The sequence below is a fragment of the Onychostruthus taczanowskii genome, unplaced genomic scaffold, assembly GCF_017590055.1.
Source record: "Onychostruthus taczanowskii isolate IOZ18803 unplaced genomic scaffold, ASM1759005v1 scaffold45, whole genome shotgun sequence".
NCBI lineage: Eukaryota > Metazoa > Chordata > Aves > Passeriformes > Passeridae > Onychostruthus > Onychostruthus taczanowskii.
Genome location: NW_024502014.1, coordinates 4,156,110 through 4,175,356, shown reverse-complemented (window position 1 = coordinate 4,175,356; position 19,247 = coordinate 4,156,110).

Here is a 19,247-nt window from a genome sequence, read left to right as displayed (position 1 = left end):
CCCAGGCCACACTGATCAACCTTCAGCTCTGCATCTATTATATTTCCATGCTATAATAAGTTCAAAAACTGTAGTGATGCTTCACAGTTTTGTTTTTTTTTTTTTTTTTTTTTTTTTTGTGCTTTAATTCTGTCTCCTTCACCACAGACAAAATTGCCTGGAGCATGAATTTCAAAGCGCAAGTTACAGAATCTTTTATCTAATTTATAATAAGTTTTGTCTGTGCATAGCTTAAAGCAATGGTCTCGAGCAGTTTTTGACTGAGCAAGGGAGTTTCACAGGTCCACAGGGGATTGGTTTGGGTTTTTTACCACTGTGGCAAAGTCCACAGAGGTATGGAAATGAAAGCCAAATAGAAGGGTTTTTCCATGGTTACTTGGTGACAGCAGCAGTCTCAGTCTTGCTCAGTCAGCTTTATTTCATCTTTGAGGTGTCAGTGTTTAATCCTGAATGCTAGATAAAGCAGCAGGTAATGTGCCTGCTGCTGCCCACAGTGCCATTTAACAGCTACAGAGGAAAAGGAGAAAACCTGTTCATCCCTGCAGGATCCCACGGGGGAGATCCTTCTGAGGCAAGAATCAAGAACCTTGCTGTGTTGGAGGGGAGTGAAGGGAGCAGGGCTGTGCTGAGCCCCTGCTCCAGCCCAGGCCAGTGAGGTGGGTTAGCTGGGCTCAGGGCTGGGTACTTCTAAGAAGGATGTGCTGCGGGTGTTTGAACATGAATGATTCCTCAGTTGTGTTTGTCAGGAACGGGGAGATGAAAAATGGGATAACAGAGCAAAAGACTAAGCAATGGTTTCTAGAGAAAAAGGAGATTTACTCTGTTTTTCTTCAAGGAGTTTAGCAGTTGAGCTTATCTAAAGACCTGACTTATGTCCAGTGATAGTGGGCAAAATTTATTGATTTTTATCAACCTGAGAAGACATGAACTCGTTTCACAGGCTCCAGCCGTGATTCAGAATTCCTTAAGCTTTCCCTTGTGTGATATGATCAAGCTTAATCATGATCTGCTGATTGTAAATGGAACATACTTCCTTGGTCTCTGCTCTTTCAAAGAATTACTGAAAGTTCAAAGAATTGCAGAAAAGCCTCCTTGCACTATGTGATGCTGGGCAATAAAATAGTGAGCTTAAACACATGCAGGAAAAAGCCATTCTGACTTTACGTATTTAGTGACATGTTCCATTAGTTACAGCTACTTTTGAAGATGGCCTTGGAATTGTAAGAGTTAGCTCTTTAAATACATCAGCTCAACACTTTTGCAGTCAAAAAGCAAACAGAAGATTAGAAATTATCATGTAAAGGAGAGAAAACAAAACAGAGGACTTTTATTAACATGCATTTAACATGCATATTGTGCATCTTGCCCCTACCTACTGTGGAAAAATTCTACTTTCTGGACTTGAAAACAATAATAAAGAATTGGAAAAAGATAACAGTACATGATTAAAGATAGCACAAACTGAGCTAGCAGACTGAGATTTTTCAGACTGGATAAAGAGTGTCTGAGAAGAGATGTGACAGATACCTAGAAATATCATTCCTGGCATGGAGAAGGTGAAAAGGATTGATTATTCCAATACAAAAGATAAAGAACATGGACTAAAACTAGAAGGTTCAAAACAAAGTTACTACTTTAATGTGATTGAAACTGTGAAATCATTGCTACAGAATGCTGTGACTTGAAAAAACAGTGGACAGGTACTTGGGAAAGTCTGTCCATGCAATAGAAAGACACGACAGCCAGCTCCAGGACTGCAGGAGATACAGAAGCTGGGAGAATGCTTAGGGAAGTGCCACTGTTTATGGATCTCACTCCTGTACATGTCTTTGTCACCAAGGAGCACTTAGATGGACCTTGGCATGGTGCAGCACACATACTTATGCTTTTAATTTCACTTGGTCCTGTAAGGGTTCTTTGATAACTGTTCACACTTTCTATGTTTGAATCCATAGCCTGGCTATTCTATTTAAGAAACACTCAGGGTTTCTTAAATAGTGATGTTGATTCTGCATTATTTAAGCAGGAACATTTAGGCACCTGCCAAATATCCTATTCAGTTACTGCAGTAAGAATTTCAACAATTTAAAAAAAAAAGGCTGTTGGACAGAGAATGATTCAATGACTCGCTTAGAATCCCACACCTCTCCTAAACCATAATATCTCAACAGTTTCTGGGACAAGACCCAGAGAATATCCATATGCTTGTGTGATGTAAGCAGCACTGGGTAGTAATTTCACTATTTATGCACTGGTTTTCATTACACCTTTCACACAAAATGCCTTTGCATATTGGAATAAATCTCCCAGAAAAGGGAATTGGGACATCTTCCACAGCAAGAAGATGGTCCAAACTGGACTCATCTTCAAATCACCTGAACTGTAAGTAGCTGTTTCCAGTCTTCCTCTGTCATCACTTCCATATTGCAGATTTCTGCTGAACATTTTTAACCACTACCCCCACGAGAAGGCCTTACATCAGGGATGAAGGTATATGGGAAAGTACTCAGGGGCAGGTTTTATCCAAAGCCTGTTTTCCCTTGATTTCTAGATGCACCTGCAGCTGATTGAAGTGCAGGTCATCAGATGGAGGTTTTCAGCCAGCCTCCCTTAAATTTTAAATATAAAAATAGGGCATAAGCATACGTATGCATGGAATTAATGTGCTTCATGTTTTAGTCCTCCTCAGTTGCCAGAAGGTTTTCTCTGCATTTGGAGAGGATTTACCGGGTGGATGTCAGGGCGGTGTGTATAAAACACTAAAAATATTTACTTTCATATATGCTTACTGGTGAGTAAGTATGCCTGCAAGTTCATGTCTTTGGACATGCAAAGGAAAACACTAAAATAATTTAAAACCCATTTTCATATTTTTCAATTTTCTTCATACTTTCAGGATTCAACATTTTCTTGACTGATGTCAGACAAAAAGCAAACTTAGCAAATCTTAGACAAAATCCTATCAATTGTTTTGAGTTCTGTCTGCATGAAAAAGCAACCCAAATTATATTTCTTTTTTTAACACTATTCAAATTTTTCCTTTTCTAGCCTGTTCTGAATAGTCTAGTCAAAATCCATTAATTTCTCTCAACTTCTACCTCTACTTACTGCAGGTTTGCTATTTAAAATGAAAGGCACCCTATGCATTTAAAATGTTACCACAGTAATTACTGCTCAAACAATACATGCCAAATTAGAACAGTCATTTTTAGGGACATTGCTGAAGAAATTGTTTTCAGCCTAATGGAAGTTAATAACTGCTACTTACCTGGAACATCATTACTATTATTGCTTAAATAAGGTGACATTTAATTAGTAAGTCATGAGCAAGAATATTCTTTAAAATGCCTGATCCTGGCTCCTGCAAATATTTTATAGATTCAATTGAAGGTGCAAACCAGCAGAAGGAGGGAGGTCCTGCATGGACTGGGGATGCTTCCCACTGGTCCTGTGCAAACCCTTCGGGTGTGTGGGCACCTCCAAGGGCAGCAGCCACCCAGAACTGCCCACCTGCCCCCTAACATTGGAATGTCTTGGTCACTCCAAAGAGCTGGTTAGAAAACACTGATTTCTCAGATTAGAAATACTAACCTCATTCAAGGAACAGAATAGCTGATTGTGTATCAAGCAATGGGGTTTAAGGTTTTGAAGATCAGGAAGGCCAAACAATGTGGATTATATTTCCATAAACATATGCATCAGTGGGGCTGAAACCAACGGGGATCTGCTCTTTTCAGTGGAGGGTTTAGTAATGGTAATAGCAACTTCAAAAAACAATGAGGAAGAAAACCACATGAAGAAATCTTAAGCTTTTCTGCCTTCTTAAAACACTATTTGTCTATTTTTAATATGTCAGATAGCTTAGAATTGAGCAAGACACTGGTCCCAGAAAGCCAGTGGTTTTGCCCTGTAAGAAACAATTTGATTATGGGGTTTGTTATTTTTTTTTTTTTAATTAGTGTCAAATTTTACATAGATTAAATTACTGAAATAGTCAGAGTTTGTTTTATTATATGTCTAACATGTGCCAGGCTCAAAAAAGGACTGTGATAAAATAATAGGGTTTGGTTTTCATCGTCTTTCCTCCATCTCATGTGGTTTGAATTAGAAATTACTTTAGGACTGCCATAAAAAGGTCCAATTTTTGTCTTTTAGGAGCAAAACAAACAACTTGAATGTAAGCAACTAAAAGCTGTTTACCAAACCAGTATGTGTGTTTATCCCTAAATAAATCTGTCACAGGGCTGTTAGATAATTTGTTTCTAGTGAGTACTTTGAAAAATAGCTATTTAACAGATACTGGAACTTCCTTCCAAAAGTTGTCTGTTGAGATTTTTGCGAACTTAGTAGAGAAATATGTCCTTTCTAAATATGAGAAATAAGGAGATAGGAAACAGTCTGTGATTCCAGTACAATGTTAATCTGGCCACAAAACAGTTATTCAGCTCATTTAATTTTTTTTTTAATAATATCAGTTAAAACTGTTTCATTAGTAAACCGAGGAGGTCCAAGTTACTGTTAATTCCAGGGCCAAGGTAAACTGCTCCTGTTTGCAGTGAAAATATTTCACCAGAAAGAAAACATAATATATAGAAAGAAAAGGAAATACTAATGTATGCACATATGTTTCTACAGAAAAGCTGCTTTAGTTGAATTAAGGAAAATCTCATTGAGTAGAATGAGACAAAAGCCACTAACTGAGAATAAACCTTACAAATGAGACATTCACTCAGGAATTTAATTTTTTCAATTTCAAATTTTCTTCCTTTAGAAGACATGGACCATGTCATGTCCCATGGACAGAGCCTCTGAAGTTCCAGAACACGGATCAAGGGCTCTGCTCTTTCTGTGCCAGAGTGCTCAGGCTCTCCTGCTCCTCAGCCAGGATCTGCACCCACCCCAGGACCTGCATCTCTACAGACCCTACAGCTACAAATAAAAGAGAAAACTGACTAGCTGTCAGCATTGTCAACTGTAGCCACTTCTCTCTAAAATTAAGCCAAATTATGGAAACTACATGACATCTGGTCTCCTTCATGTGTATGCTAATATTAGAAAAAACTATTTGCTGCTCCAATACTGCACACAGCATGACACAGCTACTAGAAACAGAGAAGGATTTCTACCTCTTTCAGACTGCTCCAATAAATTTAAATTTAAAAAATGATCTGCCACAATTTCATTGTCTTACAATAGCATTTTTTGTCAATTTTGGACATCAAAAGCCAGACTTTAAAAGACCTAGAGATATCTAATTCTCTTCAACTTCATAGAGAACAAAGAAAGTGTCTTTCTAGAAAGATTGCCCATGAAAATGCTAATATTCATTAATGAAATAATTAATTTTGCTAGGTACTTACATGCCAGCACACACAAGTATTAATGATATTCATACATTTGAATTAAATACAACATATTACTTGACTTACTGCTATCAAGTGTTTTTCTAGTGCTGACAATTATTTTGTATCTACTTGGCATGCACAGAGCTACATCAGCTTCAGCCATTTCTCAGTCTCTTCTGACAAACAGGTCTCCACACCTATTATTCACTGCTGGCTTTCCTAACCACTTAAACACAATTAATTCTTGAGGATGCTTTAGTTGATTTACATAAATACATCCTCCCCTCCTACATGCATTAGGTTATTTTTTACAAAGCATTACTGGGGATTATTTGCAGCCAGCAGATTCAGTATGTCCTTGCCATACAGTCCAGAAAAACAGAGTTGACAAGCAGCCTGTTTCCATGGTCTCCCTGTGCAGACTGACATGCTGGTGTTCACACTCAAAGTACAGCAGGCAGGTGTTGTTACCCAAGACACGAGCCCAGCTGTGGAGAGGAGGTCTCACAGTGGGTAACACATGCATTTGTTTTTCTGATATAGACAGGAAGAAAACATTTATCACTTGGTGGATTTAGGTAGACTGAAAAGGGCCAGTAAAGACCAATTGTAAAATCTGGACAAATCAGGATGGTTATTAAAGGGGAGAAAGTGGTAAAAAGATCACTTATATTTGCGTTTCAGGGTTTCCCTTCATGTAACCCCAGTGTGATTAGGAGATGTGCTGCTCAGCCCACTGCACTGACTGGCAGGGCCACACTCTCCACTTGCCATCCTGCACTTGCAGAAATCCAGAGCTAAAGGCCCAAAACTCAAGGCCTGAGCCACAGAACACAAAGATGAGGTTTCCTCATTCTATAGAGGTTTTTACATATGAAGCTGCAGGAGAGTCTTATCTTTGTTCTTGTCTTTGAGGGCTTAGTCCAAGGACCAGATTTCAAGCAGTAAATTCGGAGTAGCTACACTTATTTTCACACCCAAGATCTCCCCAGGTTTGCAGCAGTTCAATTTATCCAGCTGTTTGGATCACTTCTGTGATCTGATTTATTGCTTCATGTTACAAGTACAAAACTAGTGTAAAAACCATGAAGTAAAAAATTTCACTTTATTTGGTATGTTTTGCACTCTCTCATTTCCATGTTGTTGCTGTCAGCATACAGGGACTGCTTCCAGACACCCCTTCTGTGCCCATTTGTAGTTCCTCTCCCTCTCAGAGAGAAATCTTTAAGGATCACAAACTTTCCAATTTTAATATTTTCTCCAAAAAGAAAATGTGAACATGCTACTAAGCATATTCCGGTTCCTACAGATTGCTACAATTTCCTTACTTATCCCCCTTTCATAGGATTAAACTATAAATATTAATATAGTTACTAGAATGATTTGTCTGGTTTTTCTGCTATTTCCAAAAATAGCACGCAGGAGATAGGAACAAATGAATTTGGTATTTCATCCAGGGACAGGATACCTCTTGGGCTTTTTAAGCCTTTAAAAATTATTTAGCAGTGATGACAGATGCAAGACTGACATCTCAATACAATGAAAACCTCAATTTATCCATGCTATCAGCAAGGCTCCAGTTATTGAACGATTCCATAGCTATGCAGTTTGCTACTGAATTAAATCCTTCCTATAGGATAGTGATTAATAATCCCTGCTTTTGTTGTTTAAAACAGATGTTTCAGGCCACAGAATGACAAAGATCAACTTAAATACATGAAGAGAGTATAAATGTCTTCCTGAGTCTGCAGAACAACCTGAAAAAATTTAATGGAGAGGTCTGCTTCCCCCTAATCACCTGAAAGGGTTGTCACGTCTGGAATGGAAAGATAAGTTACAGCATTGCCCTCAGTAATTATTTCTAGATGGAGAATTCCAGCAGAAGCATCCAGCTTTTATTCTTAACCTCCAGTCCAAAGCTGGCCATGCAGTAGAAAAAGTAATAAAAAATAATGTCTCAGAGGAATTCATTCTCATTATGAAACAGTTTCATATTTAACTAACTTCAAATGTCTTAACATTAATTAAGCTACTGTAGAATAGCCAGTTTCTTCTGGTGCATTAGAGTTCTGTAGCAAATTTGGTGTAAAACATGGGTCCAGTTTGCAAAATGACATTAATGTCCTAAACACACACTCACTAAGGTCCTGCAGGTGTGTGCTACAGCAGAGCACAGCATCACCAGCCAGCACAGTCGTGCTCTGGGTTTGGCAGGAATTCCCCTCCATGCCTTTCTTTTAGAGGCAGAGGGAACTTTAAAACCAAGGTGTGAAAAGGTACATCAGGCCCTCCTTCTCAGCTGGGCCTGCTGACTGATCCTGGCATCACTCACTTCAGAAAGAAAATAAACCAGCAGTTGCTTTTTTGGTGTTTTTTTCATGAGGATTACAGCTGATAGATTGCAATGTCTCCCCTTTCTGCGCAGCTGGAGATTCATGAAGTGCTTCTTGTCCCAGCAGAGTAGTGGCACAACATAGATGCCTTTCCCATGGTTTATAAATCCTATCTTTTTTATCCATGACCTTTGCAAATCAAGCCCCAAAGAGAAAGCACAGACTATATAAAGTAAGTTTATACTTTGAAGATTTCAGACTTGCAAGTAAAATATATCTGTTTAGAGGCAGAAAGTAGAGGCTTCTCAGGCAACTAGAAGCTGTCTTGGTGAAAACAGCATTAAAGAGCCCTTTTCTTTTAATCTGAGATGACAAACTTCCTCAACAGCTGCATTCCTTAGAAATGAAGTGACCAAACTCATGGGTGAAGGTCCTGTGAGAAGACAAAATCACTCAACCTTACTGGCTTGAAACTCTTCATGAAATAAGGACCACAAATTCATAGGTGGTATAAGTGCTAAAGTAATTGATTTGTGTTTTCCCACAGCAACAGTTAATAGAAATAAAGGATAGAATACAAAAGTAAGAGTGAAATAGGAGCTAAGAAATTCAGAAAGCAGCCTAAAAACAAGCATGGGAAAAGTCTGGCCCATACATGTGCCTCCCCTTGCCTTGTGAACAGGAGACATCAGACCACTGAGTTCTGCAGTTTCAGTATCTGAGAACTGGGATATTATGCTAATAGCTGTGATGATAGCATTTTATGTGGATTTCCAGGTCATTAAGGATGCCATCAGGGTCATCCACTGAAGGAACACACAATTCCCACTGAAGACACCTCACCAGAAGGTCAGATATTATTCAGTGTAAGAAACAAGCCCTCTCCCTTGCATACTTGCCTTATTCAGGATGTGAGTTGCACAGTGAGGACTACAAAGGTCATAGACCTACTGGTCAGCTCCTGGCTAAATCCTTTCCCACAGCTGCATGGAAGGTAAGTAGCTTCAGGGGAATCAGCAATGAGTTTACTGGTGCAATTTTCAGTAAATGTTGTCTCTAGTGCACAGTGTGAGAGACAGATCTGTTGCCATTGACCTTAATACTACCGATTACTGTGTGGTTTGTTGAGTAAGCACTGTGTAAGTGAGCAAGTCACAAGCACAGCCTCTGAATAAAGATAACATTACATCAATATTGTGTTATTTTAAGCTTATATTAGCAACCCAAAAGTATTTGTTAAATGAGCAGGAACTGTGCCACGGGAAGCCCCCTTTCACTCCAATTCTAATGCAGAAATACCCTGCAGAAAAATCTCACAAGCTAAGACTGCAGAAGCATATAAAAGCAACACAGAACAGTTAGGGTTTGCTTGCACATTTTTAACCTTGTTTTTTCCAGACCTTAATTTTATTTTTTAGTTCTTAAAAAATTTCTGACCATTATTTAGTTTTAGTCCACTAACACCTATGCCTTTGCAGGAACTACTGTCTCTTAAAAATTCCTTCTTTGCAAAGCCAAAATTTTGCACCGGTACAGAAGCAGGAAACTTCTGTAAGAGTGCTGAATTAAATAGTTTTTAGTAATTTTGCAAGAAGAAAAAAAAATGCGGCAGATTACTATTCCCAGTTTTAATTTGTATATGCAAAACTAATGATCCAACATGACTTAAATGGGGAGTGCCACTTTCTGTTCACCAAAAATGCAAATAGTTAAGGACCTTGAGAAGTGGCACTCCTTGCAGAGGTCACCTCGCTGGTCTGTTATCAAAGCTTGCATAATGAAGTGGATGACACAGCCATTAACTTGCATATGGGCTTGTATGTCTCAAAGCAGACCAGCTTAATCTAAAGGTGAATTCAATAATGTTATGCTGAATTGCAGTACAAAAAAAGCTTGCAAAAGCCTATGATTAAGGGTCAGCACATTTGGCTTCTGATTTGATGTCAGCTGCTAACCCTTCTTTGACCTCATCCCCTGCAGACTTTCTAACTGCCTATTACTAAGGATATTTTACAATGTCATCTTGCCAACTCTCACTGTGCACTGAGAAATACCATGTATCTTCACCCTTGCTAAGTTAATTTCCAAACCTCTTCAGTACACATGGAAAACTAACATTTAATTTCCTAAACCTGCAGTAAATTGTATCTCACATTGGGAGATAGTGAATGAAAATTGTAGGAAAGCTTATTTTTCCTTCCAAAATAACCATTCTGTCCATTAGCCACTGTGATCTCTCAAATTTGCATGCTTTTCATATCAGCATTGGTGACAAAAATTCATTCATCCTTTGTGTAGCTGTGTGAAACAAACAGCAGAAAAAACTTGGTTACACTATATAGGAAATCACTCACACCACATGAGATTTCCTACTTTACTGGCTTTTGTTGTTCTTCCACTTATTCATTTCCCTATATTTGGCAGGTTGGTGTCCCATTTCTGTTGTTGATAGGCTGAGGCTTGTTTATGTTTTTGAGTAGGGCAGTCCAATTCTGCCAAAAAATAAGGACAAAGCCTGTTGAGAGGCTGCATCCTTCTGCATAAAAAAGAGAAACCTCTCTCAACTTGGCATCAGAAAACAACCTGTTCATTAGAAACAGTCCATAATCTTAAATGTTTTTCTAAGCTCCATACCAACTGATTCTCATTTCAAAACAAACGAAAATTACAATTTACAAAAGTGAAAGGTAGATAATTACAGCAGAACACTCAGTTATTAGATCATTTCCAAGTACACAAAAGGAAGGAAATGAATGGTTTGTGAACACCCATATGCAATAGCAGACGTTCCTCAGTGAGAATAAGGAAAAGTTTCTCAGCACAATGAATGCCCCAAGGCACCACAAGAATTTACTTCATAGGTGTAAAAAAATACATTAATTTGATACCTAAATATTTTAGAAACACCAATCAGTCAGAACACACCTTGCAATTACTTGCAACGCCATTGTGAGAATAATGAGGTACAGGCTGACCTTTAGGAAAAAAGAATGGCACTACTTCCAATGATACACAAGCATTCAGATTTTTCAATCTATTCAGGTTTATAAAAGCTTTAAAAAAAAGAAGCTATCCAATACTTGAGTTGTTACATGCATCAAGATATAGAACATAAAGGATTTCTTTTAGAATTTTACCAGTGATCAGCATTTCTCACTTATTTTACCCTTTCCACCACATTTAGGGAAAATGGGGCTTAATTATGGAAGCCAGCAGCTGTTGTAGCTCCATAATGCATATAAATAAAACACCAAAAGACTGCAGGGCCTCCTTTTGGGGTTACTATTTTAATGAAGCAGTATCACAGTTCTAGCCTGTTCCACCCTTTCCAGGGTGCATATCAGCAGTAAATCTCATTGACTGCATGCTGCATCACTGAATTAAAGATAGAACCTACTGGGATGGAGCTGAAACCAGTGGGAATTTAGAGCTGCACCACACGTAGCAGGGACTGGGCTCGTTGCCCACATCATGTCCTTATCAAAGTATCAAGAAAATAATAAACATAAAAAATAAAGTTCAATAACTTTGTTATCAGTATAACTAAACACAGCTTTCATAAACATATCAGGTCTATGCCTGCAAAGCCTTATAGTCACTTTTTCCTTTATTTATCTCAGCCAAAAACCAAACCTTCATTATCACTTAGAGTCCACCTGGTTTTCCAAACAGCAATTACACCACCTGCATTGCCATTCCACACTAGAGCAAATTTAGTCCCACTTCACTGGCATTTCTGCTAGGCTGTAGCTGCCACCCAGTCTATCTGCCTCTTATTAGCAAGGCAGACCCTGGTAATAAGCAAAAGGACTCCTCATACGTGCAAAGAGACAGGGAAGGCATCTGATGGATGTCACACTGCCTTTGACTCCTGTGTCCATCTCGGCAGTGCAAGCCTTCCATCAGCACCAGTAACTGTGCAAGCCCTGAATACACGTCCCCTGCTTCCCGAGCAGGCTGGGGTTGGCACATGCAGCAGTCTCATTCTGTTTGTGTGAAAGTTTCATATTTTTCCCCATTATGAGTCCCCACAGCCCAGATTGATAGTAGACCCAGCTGTCCTTTATAATTACATTTTAATGACTTAGGATGGTTGTTTGCATTTTGGCAACTTGTTTAATAGTGATGACATTTAAATTGTCACAACTAGGCTTCAAAGTTATCAATTTATTAGATGATCGGGCAACTTCACACCTATGGTGGTGAGGTTTTTTGGCTGCAAAATCAGTAACCCATCGGCACACTGATTTATTTAATGAGGGTTATTTCATAGAGATATGCTTTAGTTAATTCAGCCCTGAAAGGGATTCATTTGAACAAATTAAAAAGGTTCTGTTTATTTATTTATTATTTTAGATTGACAGATACTCTAAAAACACACATATTGTGTTTTGTCTTCTGTTGCTTTTTCATTTCAGTACATTGACTTTTTGTGCACATATCCATTTATTTCTTCTTCTGCAAATGAACCTGGGATTTGCAGAATCACATGTGATTCTTTCAGAGAAACACTTCTCTGATACAGCAACAGAAGCACTCAAATATTGCATAGTTCATACTCTCGGTAGATTTTTTTTTTGCTAAGTATTTCAACACCCATCCCCCAATGGTGCATCAAAACAGTTGTCCAACTCCTTATAGATGTAGAAGTCATGAATAGCAGAAAAATTAACCCTGATTGCCTGGTCCGAATGTCAGGTTTAATCACAGTACTGTCAGCTGCCTGGCACATTCCCTAAGCACTGCTTGTTTACTCCTCAGGTTCCCTGCTTCCCATTTTCAACCCAAGGGTTTCAAGTCTCCCACCCAGCCCTATTTGATCCGTTTTTTAAAAAAGAACCAGCACGTGGTAGGGGCAGGTGAAGCTCATGAGTTTCTTCACAAACCACTGCTGCACAGCCCTGGCTGAGGAGGAGGCACAGCTACAAATGAGCAGCACTGGCCAGGCCCTTTAGAACAAATTGGTATCCTGCCATGTCTCCAGAACTGGGGCTCAGCTCTGGGACTGGCAAGCACACCTCTGCCATTGCCATCAGTGGCACAGAGCAGCTCCCCTCACCAGGCAGGCTGACCATGCATGGCAGCTGCAGGAGGTGTGGGGCTGCAGCCCACCAGCAACACATGCTTCTGGCAGAGGAAACTGAACTGGTCAGTTGATTCCAAAGTTACTGGGAGAGCAGCACGTAGGTAAAATTACCACATGCTGATTTTTGGGAAATCAACTAAAACATGCTCATACACCTGATTGGTGATTGATATCAACAGGGATATGCCAGTCATCATGAAGGAAAGTAGCTCTGGGAGGGGCAGGAGGGGGATTACTGCTCAGTGCCAAGCCCCTGATGTACAAATGGCACTGCTGACAGGCACCATGCAGATGCAAGCAAACACCCTGTGAGCTCCCACCTACCTCAGGGACTTGGCCCAGCATAGTGTGCCATATAATCTTTCCTCCAAGAGAGAACTGGCTGTAATACACAAGTAGGAGGGAAAAAACCCCTAATGAATGTACTTCTCTTGACAATTTTGACTGCCTTTTCCTCCTTTATCAGTGGTATTACCTTCATGCAAGCAATCATTAAGTAAACAGATCTCAAAGAAAAGTCATTTCAAGTACAGATTTCTTCCACTAAACTCCCTGGAGTGCCCACTCTGTAGCCCTTGGGCAAAATCCAGCATGAATTTATCTCAAGAATAGGCCAGTGCTCATTAATCAAGCAAAGGCCTGGCTGAAATCCTCACAGGCGGCTGCGCAGAACGCCAAGTCACCTTGTTGTAACTGATCTAGGTACTCTGCAGTGCCAAAAGCCAGAAAGCTGCCAGAGACCATTATATTACAGATGGAAAGCCAGTAAAGAGAACAAGGAAAGTAATTAAAAAATATATTTCTCAAGCTCATTGGACATGGACCAAAATTTGAACACAGAATGAATAATTGAAATAAATGCTACAGGTAGCAGAAATACACATTAGTGAGCTGCTGAAAGAAAAAGCTTCAAATAGACTCTCACAAGAGGAGGAAGAGGTCCCCAGGGCAATCCCCATGGGACTTCTTTGACTCTGGGAAGTGGGAGGGTTCATCTAACTAATGGTTGAAAAACTTGCCCTTCTACCTAGAAAGCTGGAAGATCCCCAGAAACCTGAACAAGTCCTAGACAGTTTGCATAAACACCCCTGCAGATGGCTGAGCACTATCTTTATGCCCTTGCCGGTGCTCATTCCTTGCCAATCGCAAGCCCTCTACCCTGACCTCTGCTCTGTTTCCAGGGCTGGCCTTTGAAGTGGGTGACTCCCGCACTGGAGACGGCTCGTGGGGCCGGACAGCCCGGGGCTGTTACTTGTTCCAGCTGGGAGCTGTGCTGGCTCTCAGCACATGCAGAGCACGATGTGAATCCCGTCTGCTCCAGCCCCACCCAGGCTCTGCATACGGCCTCAAGCCGATCCCAAGCACCTCGTTGAAATTTTTTTAAAGACGATTAGAGAGCACTATCAGCAGAGGATTGACGTGCAATCATCTTCAGCGGAGTGAAAAATAAACTGAGTAGTAAGACAGCAACCTGTTGTGGCTGTTTGCTCAGCGAGCGCACCGCATCAGAGCATTTCTCTGCTGCGTGTCACGACAAGCAGTCACGGGGGGACAGCACGGAGCCGCTGCTCCAGGTCTGAAGGAAGGCTTCCACCTGCTTTTCTTGGTCTGACAAGAAACAGCATATCTGTCTGTGTCCCTAGGCAATCGTTATGGCCACAGCAGCACTACCACAAAAATGGGGGTGAAAGCTGCTATCTGAAACCAAGGTAAAGACTGCTCCACACACACAGCAAAAAGCATCATCTCCAGCAGGCTCAGCAGTTATTTCCACCAGCTGTTATCAGTAGTCTCCAGTGAGCTAAAGGCAGTTCAAAAAAAATACACGTCAAATTTTATTGAGCTTTGAAGACTGTTGCTTCTATTTCAGATCTGAATAAAGCATTGCGCTTCTGAAAGCTTGTCCACTTTTCCCATCTATACTAGCTAACCAAATACAATATATTGCATTTGCCAGAAAATTCTACTTTATCAGGTGAGAGTGAAATTTCTCCTGAGCTGAACCTGAGTAACACTCAGCTACAAAATATAAGTTCTCAGGTTTGCTGATATTCAATAGTTTTATGTAGTTTGATTATAACTCAAACACTACTTTCTATGCTAAAAAATACTTAAGTGCTTCAAAACCCCAATTTGATCTTCATTTGCTTTACTGCTTTCTACAACAGCCTTGTAATTTCTGCTGAATATTGTAAAAACCAATAATGAAAAAGGTGAAAACAATGCTTCAACAGAGCTTACCAGCTTTGAATTGTCACTTGCAGATTCACTGCCTTGAATATTGAACTCACCCCTTCCTTACTCTGGAACAACCTCTGTGAAAGGGACCCAGCTCCAAGGTACCTGAGCAAGGGGCAGGAAAGGTCCAGGGACAGCAGCTGCTTCAGCCAAGAGTCCAAAACACAAGGCAGCCCACAAGGACAAGGCAGGGCAAAGACAAGGGCAGGAAGTCAAAAGCAAGCATTGCACCTGGATAGAGCTGTTTGGAGACAGAACCTCAACCAAAAGGCCAGGGCAAGGCTGGGAGGCAGCTAAAGACCAACCCTGGTCCAGGCCTGCTTAGGAAAGGACTTGTGACCTCAGGCTGATCTTAACTGGGGCTCTGGGCCCACCCAGATGAGGCTGGTCAAGGACTATTAAAGCCTAATTAAGGCAGATCAATGTACTCTGAGTTGTGACAGATGCTTTCATTAGGCTTAGTTTTGTTAAATAAAAATATGTTAAAGACAGCTTTGGGAAGTTGAAACCAACAAAACAAACAAACAAAAACCCCAAACAAGTAATAATGCCCATTTCAATGTTATGGATATTATTAATATTATGGCATACTCTGTGTCCTCACAACTTCAGGATTCAACCTTCCAAGGGAAATAAAGCTTCCCTCTTTGAATAGAAATAAAAAGACCAAATTGTGAAGTAAAATTTTTGAAGTGGTCTTCTGCTGGTATCAGCCCCTCTTCCAAATGCTTCCTCACCCCTGCCTCTGCCTCTCAGCCTCTCAGCAGGGAACAGGAGTCAGGCTAGTGAGCACTTACGATGTAGGACCAAGGTTAGCATAAAAGACAAAAAGACACGCAGAGCATGAACTCTACTCATATATGCAGAAGAAAATACAGAGCAAGAAAAGACTTCCAAGAAGGGGCTTAAATGTAATTTCTGATGAAATTACTGTACTATCTTTGACAAATCCTTCTTTACAAGGAGTGCCAGATAAAGCCCTCTGGTATTGCCTCTGGATTAGCCCAACTTTGAGAGCTGGGAACCTGGGAGAACAGCAAACTGACATTTCATCTCCCCTGGGAAGGCTGTTGCTTCCACTGTCCTGGCATCCTGCAGGCCAATGGAGCACACACAAATGTCACCAGACTACTGACACCTCCTTGTTATAAAGTAGTTCAAATTTCATAAAAAACTGGATCAAAACCCATGTTTCCGTAACAGAAAACATTATGTGAATGCTTTATAGAAATGGGAAATAATCACTAAATTTTCACAGCTAGAGTATTAAGAAAAATTCCCTGCCAGCAGCAGAATATACTTTAACTTCATGATTTTTATAAACTGTGAATGATGAGATGTAAATTATGCTGCCACTGAGAAAAACCCAAACAACTGTATTCAACAGAATATTTTCTGCCTACAGTATTATTACAAGTAACAACTTCTTGACTGTTGTTCCTGTGGTCAAGGAAAAGGAAGATAAATGTTTGCATATGCAGCTTTTGAAATCGGTTTTAGATGACAGCAGGTTACTCTTTTGTTACTTCATACCAAATAACTTTTTACATTATAGTTTGTTGTTGTCAGTGATGTCACATGCTATTCTCTTTGTTTTTGACACCATTTTTAGAAAGCTCTTCAGTTGCACAGAAGGATTGCCTCATACCATCTTCTTGGCATAGTTCACACATTCATTTCCTTAACACTACCTTTTGGTTTGCTCCCTTCTCTTCTGGTTACATACAGCAGATCAGGCTTTTGAGCTTTTTTAAAATGGTTTGGCTTAACTGAAGTGTTTCACTGCAGCATGGAAGTATTTGGATAAGCAGGAGATGGCTGATCATCTGACCAGACTGTAAGTGTTGGGAAAGCTTTTCGATGTTGGTCCGTTTCTTCCAGCCCACATTAAGACCAAGACACTCCTTTAGTTTCCAACTGGTTCATCTATGTCTTCTGGGAGTCTATATGAACAAAGCAAGAACCTCTAGGATATATTCTGTTTTATCTCTGTAAGTTGGAGAGAAAGCATCTCTATTTTTTTCCCTCCATTTTTCCACAGTGTATTATAAAGTTACTGTGTTAGTGATGCTAGCAGCTGAACAAGAATAAGTAACCTGCCAGCAAAGAAAAAGTTAATAAAGGTGGACTACATACTAAAAGCAAAGTTAATGTCAGATCAAAGACTCTGGAAGAGTAAGCCCTGAATTCATACAAAACATTCACTATCAGATCTTATTTCCATCTCTCTCTCTCAGAAGGGCTTGTCTCCACAGTTTCCAAGGCATTATGTTGTTTTCAAAACCAGAATGGTAGCAGTGTATATAAACTAATAACATGTTTAAACTGATCCTTTGATCATCTGTATTTTGTTAATTTTCTGACAGACTCATAATATTCAGTGTATCAAATTCTGGGTTACCGCTTTTCTCTTCTTCTGCTTTTTGTAAACACTGTCACGTACTGACAGTCTGGGAAAGCCACAGTTCCTTTACCATAACTACACTCCGGCATTCTTCTTACATTTGCAGGCTAGTCCTAACTAGTTCCTTCAAGATTAACATAAACAGTGTTTCAAATGTGCTGCTATCAGATTTCCAGCATTAATTAGAAAAATAACCTTCAGATATGGCTTTAATTTGCATCCATGCATTCATAGCAGGATGTTCCTTTGCAATTGTTGCATGTTGAAAAGCCTCCGCCTAACCCTCAAAAAAACTGAGTATTCTGAGATCTGCTCTATTGCTTCTAAAACATGTTTAAACTTTCTGCTATTAAGCAAAGATCTCAATGTCACTTTTTCCTTATGGGTCAACATATGACTAAGCTGTATGTTTACACTGATAATAGCTGTATGATAAATATTTACATGGATTATATAGTTAGCAGTAAGGCGTAAGCAGTGCTGACCGTATGCGTCACTGCTGTACCAGGAGTACACGCGTTATGAAAATGATGCTTTTGGTTTTTTCTTCTTTATTTTCCTTCCAAGAGTTGAATTCTCTTCCTAATCAGGCCAGACATAACCAGGAAACAGAACCTATACTGTTAAGAGTTGCTTAAATGGAAAGGGATATTGTCTTAAATTCAACCAACCTTTTATATGTCAGCCCTACAGTTATTCTTACTCAATAACATTATTCATGTTGAGGAATGCTGAGTTACAGCTTGTATGGCACTATATTTGATAAACCTTGTAAGAATATCAAATTCTGAATTTGTAAAAAAAAAAAAAGTTGTAATATGTGAACAGTATTTCTCATTTCATTCAATTTTATTGGTAAGAAAAATTAACATTCAGCCAAAAATTAAAAGAAATCCATGAGGTGAATGGTGGTGTGAGATTAAAGAAAGAGAGCAGAAGGTGTTTTTTTTTCCTTCTAACCAGCTACTTATGTAAGTATAAACTAAACCAGAAGATCTGGCGGGATATTAGTAAAATTTGTGTAGAACAAGGGAAAAAAATGCCAGCTTTCAGGATCTTAATGAGTATAAAGTCCCACACTTGGGTAAAGAGTATAAGAACAATGGTGGGTTTTTTTTAAAACCTAGCTACATATGTGGCCCATTAATTATAGCATTAGAACACATTATTCATTTCCTTAGCCTCCCATTGTTTCTGTGACTTTTGTTATCCCTGGTATATCATTAAGGATCTGAAAAAAGAAAACAGTAATATACAATTGCTCAGATTGACCCACAAAGGGAACTACAATCTTCTAGGTCCCAGAAAGGAACCACAATCTCAGGACTTGCACATCCAGTAATAAGATCTGGGCCTGTATTGAGGCAAGAAATATGGCATCTTTAAGAATTATGGACTGAAGTTATTGTTGCCTAAAAATGGAATATGCTGTTACAGGAAATGGTGCCAATTGTAGAAAACGTGGTGTATGATAAAAAAATCTATCAGTTCAGGCACTTTTAACTCCCACATCCTGTGATTTCTATGAATTATTATGATTAGCATTAATTGAGGTAACAGATCTAAATGTGCCAAAAGTAAGGAGCTTAAGGTAATGTGTCTAAATGGTGGCACACACTGAGCCTTGCCCGCCTCTTTTGGCTTCTGTTCGTTCTTGGAAGCGAGGACTATGCTGAAGTTGCTTGTTTTGGCAAAGCCTGCTCATTTAACTTGATCTCCACCCTGTTTCTAGGAATTCAGCCGCTTTCATGCCTGCCAGTCTGCTGAGCTGTGTGCTGTTTTTGGAAGGGCAGAATGCAATTTTCTTATAAATTGTATGACACACTTGTATGAGTTGCCAA